Source organism: Coffea arabica, chromosome 11e (genome assembly GCF_036785885.1).
Source record: "Coffea arabica cultivar ET-39 chromosome 11e, Coffea Arabica ET-39 HiFi, whole genome shotgun sequence".
Lineage (NCBI taxonomy): Eukaryota > Viridiplantae > Streptophyta > Magnoliopsida > Gentianales > Rubiaceae > Coffea > Coffea arabica.
Genome location: NC_092331.1, coordinates 28792363 through 28805750, shown reverse-complemented (window position 1 = coordinate 28805750; position 13388 = coordinate 28792363).

Sequence of the window (13388 nt, the reverse complement as noted above, 5' to 3'; positions counted from 1 at the left end):
AAGCTCTCTTTCTCTTTTTTTTTTCTCTCCTAAGCTCGGCCAAATGGGTGAAGAAATGAGGAAGAATGAAGGCCAAGAGAGGTTAAGAAGGTTAGTCTAAGGTTGGGTCAAAGGTTCTTGGATTGGTGCCACTTGTCACCACCAATTTCCATCTCAAAAATTTGTTCTTTTCTCTTGTTTTCTTGGTCAAAAAATTCGGCTACCATGATCAGATTTTGGCTGATATTTAAGCTCTAATAATAAGGAGATTAACTTGAGAAAATGGTGTCAAATGGTGTGTTCAATTGGTAGCCAATCGGTAGCGAACGATACCCGTCGGTTCTAGCTATTTTTTCTTAAATCGCGTATACTAAGGTTTTAACCTATAATCCACTAACTTATTATTATCACTTCTAATCACACACTTAATATCATCTAAAACTCACTCTTAATCACCGAATTTAATCCCCACTCCGTACCGGATAGTCACACTACGGATAGACGTAAAAACCCCAATTCGCGCTAACTTGAAAACGAAAAGGAAAAACCCTGAATTCTATATTCATTTGCACTTATTGTGGGGTGATTGAGTAGTAGGGCTATTATAAAGTAATATTTTTCAAATAAAAGGGAATTTTTAGGAAAAATATAAGGAATTTTGCAAGTCCTCACACTCACATCCTTCCTTCCTTAAAAAGAATTTCGTCCTCGAAATTCATATTCTGATTTATGAATAACCCCAAATACTTTCTCCTCCCGTGATCAATTTTCATCACTTTTAATTCTCCCTTTCAAAACTCACACTTATTGAACTTAACTATTCTCAGGTGTCATTCATGATCTTATTACAGGTCTAGAGGCATAGAGCAATAGATTACATATACATATAAACCGTAAAATTAATTGGAAGCAAGGTAAATTTTCATGTGCCAAAAAGATCATAATGGTTACACTAAGTTATGATAAGCTCCTCAAACCATTTCAAAAGAAAAGGGGAAACAACAAGATCTAAATGTGCTAAGTCGCAATATACAACAAAAGGATGTCATCCCCTATACAAAAGATTATAACCTCTAAAAGTGCCAGTCCATGCTAGGGTAAAACTACGATCCCTATTTGTCGAGTGGAGTCAGATTCACCCCTACTCGTAGAGTTTCCACTACTTGGATTCCTCTTACAATCATCAGCATTAATCACTCCTTCTGGCACTCGAATGATTTGCAGTGGATTTAGCAGGTTGTTGAGAATTTCCTTCTCCCTTAGAAACTCTAGGACAATTCAAAAATTTATGCTCGGTACTACCGTACCTCAGACATTTTCGTTGTTTTCTCCAGCACTCGACCTCAGTATGGTTAATCTTGTCACAGTATCCACAGTTACATGAGGAGTCACAGCTTGACTAGTTTGGGATTTTCCCTTTTATTGATCTCGCCTACTCTAATTTCCTTTTGGCGGGACTTTGCTTAATGGGGTTTCTCCGAGTTTTTCAGACATCTTCACTCCTCCAGCCCCTTTTCCCATTTTAAGGGGTTGGGTAAACCTCTCGGATTGTTTAGGGGTATCGCTTGGGTTACCCCTTTTCTAGCATGAAATGCCTTAGATTGAGATTTAGCATTTTCTACCCTCTGTGCCTTATCCAAGGCATTTGTAAAAGTGGTAATCTAGGTTGCTGCTAAGGATTCTTGGATTTCTACGTTTAACCCCTGAATAAATCTCCTTATCATTTTTCGTTTGGTGACTACAAGCTTAGGAGCAAATTTGAAAGTTTGGTGAACCGCTCCTCATATTCGGCCACACTTAATAATCCTTGTTTCAACTTAATAAAGTTATCCTCCCTCTTTTCTTATATAATTGGCGGGTGGAACTTAACATTAAACTCCCTCCCAAAGTTTACCCAAATCCAACGGGTTTGTTCTCTTTCCCACTTTGCACTAACAACATTTCACCACGAGCATGCAGCCCTCTCAAATTGGAAAACGGCAAAATTCACTTGCCTTTTCTCGGTATAATCTAAAGCAGCAAAAATATCAACCATCCTTTCAAACCAATTTTTCGCTACCTCGGGATCAGACCCTCCATGGAACTTAGGTGGAATGAACTTCAAGAATCGCTCTAGGGCTCTATCCTCGCCCCTCTTTTGGTTCCCAAGTTGGTTGGCTGGTTCAGGTCCTTAGCGCTCAGCAAAGCACTCAAGAATATCGGTCATGCGGTTAATGGCTGCAGCCACTTGGTCACCCTCTTTATTTCTAGGGTTTTGGTTTGGTCCAGTCGCAGATCCCTCACCTCTCTCGGGAGTGTGGGGTTGCCGAAGCCCACGCCCAAGGCCCCGTCCACATCCTGGCCGATCCATTTAGCAAGATTTTAAATGCATAATAAAAGTGAAAAATATAAACGCATGAATTGAAAAACACGTACACATTGTAAGAACACTTTAAATCAAAACATAGCTATTTGTATAAGGTAGAAGTCATGTCACATGTCAATGTGCATACAACGAGTTAATAATATCAAATATAGGTCATAGGCAACTAAGTGTCACAAATATAGGAGTGCATGTAGGGAAAATATAAAATGTCTCACAGCGAGCACTACCCCTACTATACTAGGCAGGATTAAAAGAAAAATCATAAACCTAATTAGGGACAAAACTAGAAGAACTCATGATACCAAACCACATCATTCAAATAATTATAAACTCCAAATTCCATCCAAAAGCCTAAACTACTTTCTAAATTCTTAGCCTCCTCACTAGATTCAAGGTGAAAGTTCTTATACAAGCTAGGGTAATAAGCCAAACGCAATAGATGCCTCATTTTCAAGTTTAAAGTGGAGCCCAAAATTGTTCAAATGGTTCAACCTTTCTTTCGGAAAGTTCAGCAAGCAAAATAACAGAGAAAGCAAGGTTCCTAACCCTTAAACTCACCAAATGACTATTTAAATTTCCTAATCTTGACTCACCTCCAACCTAACTTAAAGAGTAAAGTCTTATAGTATTTTGTGAGTAAAAATGGTGCTATAACCTCAAGCACCAAGATCACATTGCACGCAATACACAATTAAATCCCACAGTCCGGCGTCCTAAACTTTTAAGCCTAGGACACTCTACAAAGATCTGAACCCTAAACTCTGATACCAACTGTGACGTCCCCACTTCTCCCAAGGGCAAACCCAAGGGTATCGGCGGGACGCCTGCCTAACTCTCGTCAGGACTCGGTACAAATTCAATTCAAACTTAAGAATAACCAATTGATACTAAAAGTCGAAAATATGAAGGAAGGTCAATTCCTTAATAATCGTTCAAGTCTTACATCATAAGCTACCAAAAACATCTTGCATTCCCAAAATATACAGCTTCCAAAAGTTGTCTAAATAAATACATTCAAAATTCTAGCCAAAAGGGCCATCAAGTCGACCTCTCCATAATTCCTTCCATTTCAGCTCCTGTTAAGGAAAACAAATCTAACGGGGTGAGCGAATGCTCGTGAGGCCAAGAAAACATGCAAAACACGTAGTTCAAATAACAATAGCACTTAAACAATAATGAAAGCTATAACATTCAAGTAATTCACAATTTATAATAAAATACACTTGAGTAAGATGCAGGAGCTCTCAGGAGCTAATTTCCAATTGCTTTGCCCAAGTTCAATTCAATACCTCCATTTATGGTTCTGAGTCGACATGCGAGGTACCTCCCACCTGAATTGGTGTGGTACATGCTATCGCTCAAGGAATCAACTATGTGTTTACAGTTCTGAGGCAACATGAGAGGTACCTCCCACTCGAATCAGTGTGGTACATACTATCGCCCAGTAGTCGATGAAACATCGCTCCAATCGACTTAGAAAGGTTTATGGTTCTGAGACGAATGAGAGGTACCTCCCATCCAAATTGGTGTGGTACATGCTATCGCTCAGAGAATCAATTATTTATTTAGGGTTTTGAGCCGACATGAGAGATACCTCCCACCTGGATCGGTATGGTACATGCTATCACTCCGAAACCTGATTTTACGATTATAATTATAAGGGTTGATGACATTCAATCCAATTGACAAATGCCTTTATAGGCCGATGAGCGCACTCCAATCGGCAGTCATATAGTTCAATTAAGAGTCGAGGAGATTCACTCCAATGACATATGCAGCCATAGCATATAATTCAATTCATTTCAGGTAATTCAATTACAATTCATTTAAATGAGAACGTGTTCGATAAAGTACACACTTGACTCAGTTGTTATAAACCATTCATTTCATAATGAGCAATTCACATAATTTCCAAACATTCATACACTTGACACTCACCAAGTAAAATAAGGAAAATTGTCCATTTGAGGGTTCAGGCGTCCACCGTGGGATCCTCTTGAAGGTTCTCTTGTGTGCCTGAGCAATCAATGATTTACTGTTACACACTATCGCTTGAAACGCCTATTTATCGAAGAAGGTTGTACAAGTGTACAATCTAAGGAGAATTCATGAATTGAGCCTTAATTATTCATAATTGAGGCTCGAAAGTGGAGTTTTAAAATACAAGAGAAATAAGGTTTTCATCTTTGAAATCAAGTGTAAAACGATCAAGTGATATCGAAGGAAAATGGAGAGTCCTAAAAACCCAATTTCCTTTAAGTTTGAAAATTTCAGATTCGACATGCAATCTTTGAAAAATCGTAACTCACACTCGGTAAGTCCAAAATTGGAAAACTTGGTATCGTTGGAAACTAGTTCCAAAGTACTAAAAGTTTCTAGAAGGCATTTTTTCATGATTTTAAATGGAAGACATTCAAATTTTGGGTCCAAGATGCTATTTTGGAATACCAAGACAGATTTGGGTTGATTTTCGGTAAAGTTTGGAAATTCGGTAAAATTCACACAATGCGAACTAACTTCTGGAATTTGGAACTCAATTAGAGTTACAATCAAAGTTTAAAACAAAACAAGCAGAAAAAGAATTGAAGTTTTAAGCACCAAGATATGGCGACTCAAAGTTACCCAAAAGTTGGGATGGTTAGACCATTTTCTAGGTTTAAAACATAGACTTTGAATCTTTGGTTGAGCATCAAAATGGACTCGGAATGGCACCAAATTTGGTAGTATTATCCTACAACATGAGGGCTATTCCTTTGTCAAATTTCATACAAAAATTCGTTCAGAAAGTTGGTTAACAAAACCATTAAATTTCCACAATTTGCTAAGGGAAATCTGCCTTGCACTTTCATTTTTCTTTTCTCAAACATTTGGCCAATGAAAATTCCTCGAACATGATTCATTTATGAAGAAAAAGTCTAGAAAACATCAAAAATATGTTTGGTAGGTGATTAACACCAAGGATTTTGAATAACAAGTCCCAAATCAAGATTAGCTATAAATCAGTCCAGAATTAGGGTTTTCTTTCACGAAGATAGCTCTGAAATCCGGCCACAACTCACTCAATTCAGCTCAGAATTGAGCATGGTTGGTGGCATTAAAACTACATTCATAAAGCTATAATTTCTCAGAAGGAATCATTTTAAAATTCTGTCCACAACTAGCTCATATTTGAGCATCAAGTCATAGCTCAAAACAGGGCTTCCAGTACAGACGAGAAACAGAATAGGCAACTTTACAAGGTTGGTACGGCTCACTCAGGTGGAATCAGAGCATGCATTTTATACCATTGGAAAACTGGAAGTGCCTAGTTTCTAATTTCACAAACGTCACTCGATTTTGACATCGGAGCAAAGAGTTATGGCCGAAACAAAACCACTACCAGAGAAGCTTTGGTTATGTTTCCAGTTTTGCTACATTTTCAAAATCTCAACTTTTGGCCAACCAATTTGGATGATTTTTGGTGGAAACTTTCCACACAACCCACAAAACATATTTACATCAAAATAAAGTCAATTGAACCACAAAAAGTGCACTAATGGTCACGGCAAAACAGGGGCAGAATCGTCACTTTTGCTCATCTCACTTCCTTTGAGTTTTCTTTCACAACACAATTTATTTTCATTAGATTAAGCACTAATCCAACATAAATAACATCAAATCTTATCAAATCAGTTCATCAAGCCATTGTGGGATTTCATAGAGCCCACTCACAAGATTTTCAACAATATAAAGCTACCCTCATGCATCTATAAGCTTACAAGTGCAAATCAACTTACATAAACTAAGATTCAAGGGCTTGATCATTTGTTACCTCTTTAGTTGATAAAACCAGAAATTTTTGGTCCTTTGAAACTCAAGAAAACCGTGAAAAATAAGCTCCTTTCCTAGCTTAAGTTGATCTCCAAGTGGTTTGCAAGTTGTAGTAAAATTTTGAGATGATTTGGGTAAGAAATGGAGCAAGAAATGGAAGAGCTTTGGTTTCTTCTTCCTCCTATGGGTGGCCGGCCAGCAAGAGCAAAGAGAGAGAGTGTGTTTGCTGAAAATGAAGCTTCCTTGAGAAGCTTAAGTGTGTGGCCAAAAGTGGTTCAAAGTCAACTAGGAATGGTGCGCAGTCGCGCGCTTTTCGTGCCCGATTCCGCTCGGGTTTGTTTCACTTATGCACTAAACCTCTAATGCACTTTCTTAAACATTATAATTATCCACTCTTAATAGTTTAGAATAAATTTCTCAAATCTCCAATTAACCGCTCCGGGTCGATATACGCGAACTTTCGATTTGCACGCTTTACGGTGAAACTTTCGAGAAATTTTTATAATGATAGTATAACTAACTAATACTTGAGTACTTAGGCATAAAAATACCTATTTTATGACTAATGTATGAGTCTTCAAATCTCCAAGATTATTGCACTCTTGATTCAAATATAGCCTCGACAAACGTGTCTTCGCTATTTCTTTTCGAACGAGCCTCCGAAAAATAAATTTTTCTAACAAAACATTTTTAAAACATAAAGGAGATATTATTCCATATAAATGAATTTAAAATGATTGAAATAAATTATTCAGAGAAAATGGGTGAATAAATAATTAATTAAACCATTAAAATAAGTAAAAATTCGGGTCCTCACAGAACGTCTTGATTTATGCAATCTAAGAAGCATGTCGCCAACTCAACTTGATTATAAACACGAACCATTGCACATGCTCTATTTGTCAATCCAATTGTACTTGGGTGGAATTTGGAAGTTTAGTTTGCTTGATTCTTGGATTTACTTTTGGAAAGCAAATTGCTATTTTGTGAAGGTTTCCTAAGTGTATTTTTGGATTTTGGCAGCTGATAATATGAACCAAGTCTAACAAGAATTAGGAATCAAGAATGTGGAAATAAGATTCCAAATCCCTCTCAATTTCCAAACCAGTGCAAGGCTGCCTTTTCTTGTCTTTGTGGATCCGAATTGTTCTCCGAAAAAAGGGTGACAAGTGGCGGCTAACTCCCTAAAATATAGGAAGAGATGGTCGAAAGTGAGGATAAGATGAATGGGCTAAGGAAAGTCCTAAAAAGTAGGAGATGTGATGACTAAAATGTAGGAATGGGTCTTTGATTGAAAATTAATCAAGATTTGGAAACCAAATAAGATAGCCACACTTCAAGATTCGAAAGAATGACTTTTAGGGTTTTCAAAATATCAAGATTTTTTTCAAGAACCCACTATGCAATCCAAGAACTTCAAGAAATTACCAAGCCAACTACAAGAAGCAAGAACAACAAGAAACAAACACAAGGTAAAAAAAAAAAAAATTCGGATGAACAGTACTGCTACAGTACTACGAACAAGTATTGCTACAGTTGCGATGATGAATAGTACTGCTACAATACGTGAACAGTATCTCCGAAATTTTTTTTTTATGACTCAATACAAGTTACTATGACAGATTTTGACAAACAACAAAACAAGATGCGACACAAAACAAGACACGATTGGAGGCTCAACAACAAACTAAGGAATCAACTAGAACAACGACACAAATAAAGCGGTGGAAATTCAAACCCTAAGGTGACAATTTTTTTTTTGAATTGGGAAGGGTTTGGTAGAAGAATAAAGGAGAAAACAAGAAAAGAAAAGGATATTAACCTGAATCAAGAGTCGAATCTCTGATACCAGATGATACGAACCCGATTCTTCAAGGACCACTCGAGAAGAAATCGAATCGATCAGGCAACGGAAGGATCTTTCTTGATTAGGTTATGGGTACAAAAGACGGATTCTAAACCAATCAAGGACAGCTCGAAATTGTTTAGAATGGTAGAATGGTGTGACAGCCCCATCTCCCCCTAAGGCGAACCAGAGGGTTCGGCGGGCCGCCTGCCCGGCTCTCGCAGGGACTCAGTCGTTCACTAAAGTCCTCAAACGAATTACAAGAATAAACCTCAAATATACATCACATGGTCCACAAATATACATCCAAGTCTCCAATAATTACATGTCACAATTGCAGCAGAAACAATTCCCAACTATACATAAAATGATACCAAATCCAAATTGTACAAAATATAGGCCATCCAGTCACGTGCACAAGCACAACAAGTCCTTCCTTCGCTTTGAGCCCTGTGGAGGGGAATAAAATATTTTTGGGGTGAGCTAGAAGCTCAGCGAGTAACCAGAAAATCAGTAATCAAATCGGTTTAACAATATTTCTTTTCAATGATGTCTTAAATCAAATGATAAGTCCAGAAACAATTACAACATTTACAAAACATTAAATATGGAGTATCAATAATTCAAGAAACATGTACAATGGAAAGCGATAGTAACATTCATGAAAAGATACGTTCGTTCTCCTGTCATTTCCTTTTTTTTTTTCATTTGAAATTGCATCATTTTCCACCAACCTCCACCAACCTACAAAGGTAATACTCGAGTATACCAAACGTTCACCCAGGTCCCTAATCGCCCGACCGAGTCCGTTTCTGGCTCGAGACGACCGGTAACAAGGGGCAATGGCCAGTTCAGCCCAAAAGGCTTACATTCATGCGCAAGTAGCATTTAATCATTTATCATGAAAATTTCACATTGATTTAGGTCGAGTGCGATAAAATACACACTCGCCTAGAAAGCTCGTTTTGGAAATCATTCAAAGCACGTAACACGTTATCAATCAATAATACAAGTCATGAAGTCAAGGAAATATATCAAACAAGGAACACTTTCATATAAGCACGCATGATATGCAAGAAAACAGTTCAAAAGTAGCTTTGGAAACAGTTCAAAAGTAAATAATGTAAGAAACATTTCACAAGTACTTTGGAAATAGTTTAGGGTCACTCACCTCCATGGCTCAGAAACCATCCATCATATATCATTGCCTTGCTCAAATCCAAGTCTTAGTTCACAAACTCAATGCAAACAAATCCCTTCAAAGTTCGGACAGCACTTCCCCTAAATTTCTTTACTTTTCCAGCCATCAAGGCTTCATTATTTCCTCAGCCAGTCCCAAAGGTACACACACAACAACAAGTTCATCCAATAGCCATTCAGCAAGCTCCAAGTAGTACTAGTACAAGTCAAGTTAGGGAAAAGTCCGGAAATGAAAATTAAGCTCAAAACCAGAAAAACAGTTTTGACGTCCTTTTGCGGTAATGGCACCAAAGGTACTACGAGTATCGGATGGAGGTCCAAGACCCACCGTTTCGAAGCTAAGAACCAGGGCTACAACAATGTAGAAGGTCACTCAGTCCAAATCCCAGCACAACTAAGTCAAATATGCCAAATAACAAACCAGAACCGTACTTGCAGGTTTACAAATTACACTATGCTGTAATCAGTACAACTCAGTCTAAACAGGTCCAAATGCAGAAATTACAAAGGCATATGGTAGCTAGGACATCAAACTACATTTCATCAGAAGACCTCAACACCCAAATCCAAAACAATTCCAGTCAAAACAACCCATTTCAGACACAGTTCTAACATCCTGATGAACCCAGAAAAGCAATAGTAATTTCGGCTTATCTCATTCTACACTACTCCAATTGACCTGAAATTTTACAGGCACCCTTAAAACATCAATACCTACAACTTTCATGTTTTAATCCAAGGCCAATTCGGCTTCTATCTAGGACCAAAAATTTCAGACAGAATGAAGAACCAAGAACCCTAATTTTCCAGATTTCTTCCAAAACAGAATTTTCTTGCAATTAATCACTTTTTCCACCTCCTAGCTTCCTCAACTATCATTTCCAATCATCATACATAACCACATAATAACAATCATATGAGAACAGAAAAATCCTAATTAAATATAAAACTTCACTAATTTCAACCAAAATCATGAAATCATCCATAAAATCACTTATTCAACCACCACCAATCACTAATTGAACATTATCAAGATCAAAGGAAAGGTTCCTTAGTCACTTACCATGCAAACCCAAGGAAAGACCCAACTTAGCACCTTTGCTTCTCAAACCACTTCACCACACACCTTAATACCACCAAGAGAAAGGTTTTTATGGAGCAAATCACGGTTTTAACGGTTGGTTTGTGAGATTGGGCAAGAAATAGAAGGAAGAAATTGGAAGCTTTTCTCTCTTTTTGTCTCCAAGAGGTTCGGCCAAGGAGCTTATGAAGAAGATGAATTTTGGGTCAAGTTTTTAATCAATTAGTAAAGGTAGTAAAATGGTCAAAGTCCACCCTTGAGTAAGAAAGTGACACTTGTCACCTTTAGGTTGAAAACTTATCTTTTTGTCTCTCCAATACAAATATCTTAACACATTGTAAAATAATATCACTTAATACAAAATTCCAACAAGTTGTCAAAAATATAATGCATTTACCGCACTTGCGGGTCCCACGTCCAAAATACGCTTTTAATTTCTCAAAAACTAACCGATACTAGAAAAATCATTTTAAAACTATTTTTGCTCATAAACTTTATCTGGGGAATTTTTTTAATCAAGAAAATGTAGAAAAGGCGGGCGTTTAAAAAATAAACCCTAGAAAATTAGAAAATTTCCGGGTTCTCACACTTATACTTTTCGGGGCGTCACAAATGGCGCCACAATTCAGCATGGTCTTGAATTGATAAGCCAAAACTTGAACAAAGGAGACATGACTCACTTTGTATCAAGGAATGTTTCCAAAGGAACATGAAAGAGAAAAACTCTCAAATTTTATTCATAATTGTCTTCCCCTTGAAAATATCATAAGCTTGGCTATTTATAGCCTTACAAAACTCAAAATCCTAATCTAAATTGAAAACAATACAAGTTTCCTTATTTGACTTGACTAAACTTGACACAACTTCCTAAATACATTTGGAAGCAATTAACTACTTCCCTAAAACTCTAATTCAACTAGAATAGGAAATTAACTCAAATAGGTTTAACTATGATCAATATGACCTTAGCCTTTATTCCCCTTATTAAGGGCTCAAAAATAACTCAAGACTATCTCTAATTAACTAACAATATTTGTTGAAAACTTAATTAAATAAATAACAAAAAATAAGCATGACATGGGGTTGGATCTTCAATGATTCTCGAGCCCGATTGGACCATCAACCATCTTTGGAATGTGAAGACTTGTAAAATGAATTTTCTTGGAATTGAAAGGAATCCAAATCTTTATGTTCTCATCAAGTTTGAACTGGAATTGTTCTGAGTCCTGGCGAGAGTTGGCAAGTGTGAGAACCCTCACTTTAAAATATAATTTCCCTAAACCACATGCCTTGTCCTAAGATTTAAATCAGTCATTATATGCCCTAGCATTGTATTTTACATGTGTTACAACAATTCCCTTGTATTGTCCCTCACTTTAAAACACATTTTTTTATTATTTACATGGCTAATTCGAAGACTTAGACCACTTATAATATGCCCTTGCATTATATTTCCTATGTAACATTTTTCATGCATTACATTTCATTTCTTTTACTTCAATTAAAAATAATTTTCTTGAGATAGTTACATTATTCCTCCACTTACATTTTTCCAAGTGGCTCATATTTGTGGTAGGGATATTATATGAGAGATTAGAGGTGTTAATTAGGTATTGGTACATTTGAAAGGGTTAAAACACCATTAGTCAAAGGATTAAGAGAAGTTGTGGACAAGAAGTAGGCTATGTGGCAAAACCCTAGCCAAGTATTTTGTTTGACCACGGGTTAGAAGACAATTTAAATCAAATTTGGCCTTTTCTTTTCTTATTATGGCCAGCCACCTTGAAGCTTAGAGTGGAAGAGAGAGACTTCATTTTTTCCTTGCTTTTAACCCTAGTTTATCAAGATCAAAAACCAAAAGAGAAAGATCTAGAACTAGTGAGAAATTTTCCTCCAAAATTGGTTCTTGATTCAAGCTTGAAATTTTCATTTTGGTGGGTTGACTTGGTGGTTCAAGCATCTTACAAGAGAGGTAAGTACACTTTAAAAGGTAATTTTATGGTGTTTTAACATGTGCCTTAAGCTTTTGGGCAAACTACAAGTTGATTTGGCTGAATTTGAGGTTGATCTCTTGGATTAAAACAAGTAGTAATTGAGTTGGGTTAGCATACCTACCAAGTGTTTGATGAAATGTTTGCATGAGTTGGGTTTAGCAAACCTACCAAGCGTTTGATGAAACGTTTGCATGAGTTGGGTTAGCATGCCTACCAAGTGTTTGATGAAATGTTTGTATGAGCTGGGTTGCATGCCTACCAAGTGTTTGATGAAATGTTTGCACTTTGTTCATGGTTGGTTATGAAGTATTAACATGTTTTAAACCTCTTTTGAGTGAGATATAACACTTGGAATGTGGTTTAATTGAAATCATGCAAGGATGAAGGTTGAACAAATATGGAAAAAGTGTGGACTGTTTTAGGGTTCCTTTCATTATTTGATTGTTATGGTTCCCTTAATCATATTTATGTGTTACACCTTGAACTCCTATGGTCCTAGGTGACTTGACTTCTTGTACATGAAGATTTGGGGACTGATTTGGGTGAATTTGGATCAAAACCAATGAAGTTAGCACCTAGAACTAGAGTAGTTTGGAATAAGGTCAAGGCTGATCCAGGGTTGAAAAAATAGCCATCTTGTCTGAGCCACTGATTTCGATAGGAGATGAACCATGGTACGACCTTGGTACTATTGGAAATCCCTTCGAGTCTAGTTTCCAACGCCACTGACGGCACCTAATTCCGACTTTTCTACAGTAAGTTATAACCATTTTACTGAGACTGCCTGGGCAAGACTGTTCAACCCGTGAAGAAACTCTTAAACTCAAATGAAACGTTTTTTTTGGCCAACTTCCTTGTACTTGTTAAACTTGTTTTCTGATGAACTTTTACTGTATTTTGGGCCAACTTTACATGATGAATTGTATGACTTTGACCACTCTCTTGGTCTCTTAATGAGCCTGTAATTGAGTGGGAAATGAACCTAATTTGTTAACGATTTCACTCGTTGCCCTAAGATTGGGAAACAAAGGTGTTTGTAATTGAGATACTTGACGTTTGACTACTGCATTGCTTGACAGGTGAGTGTTCCACTACCTATGTCCTGTTATGTGA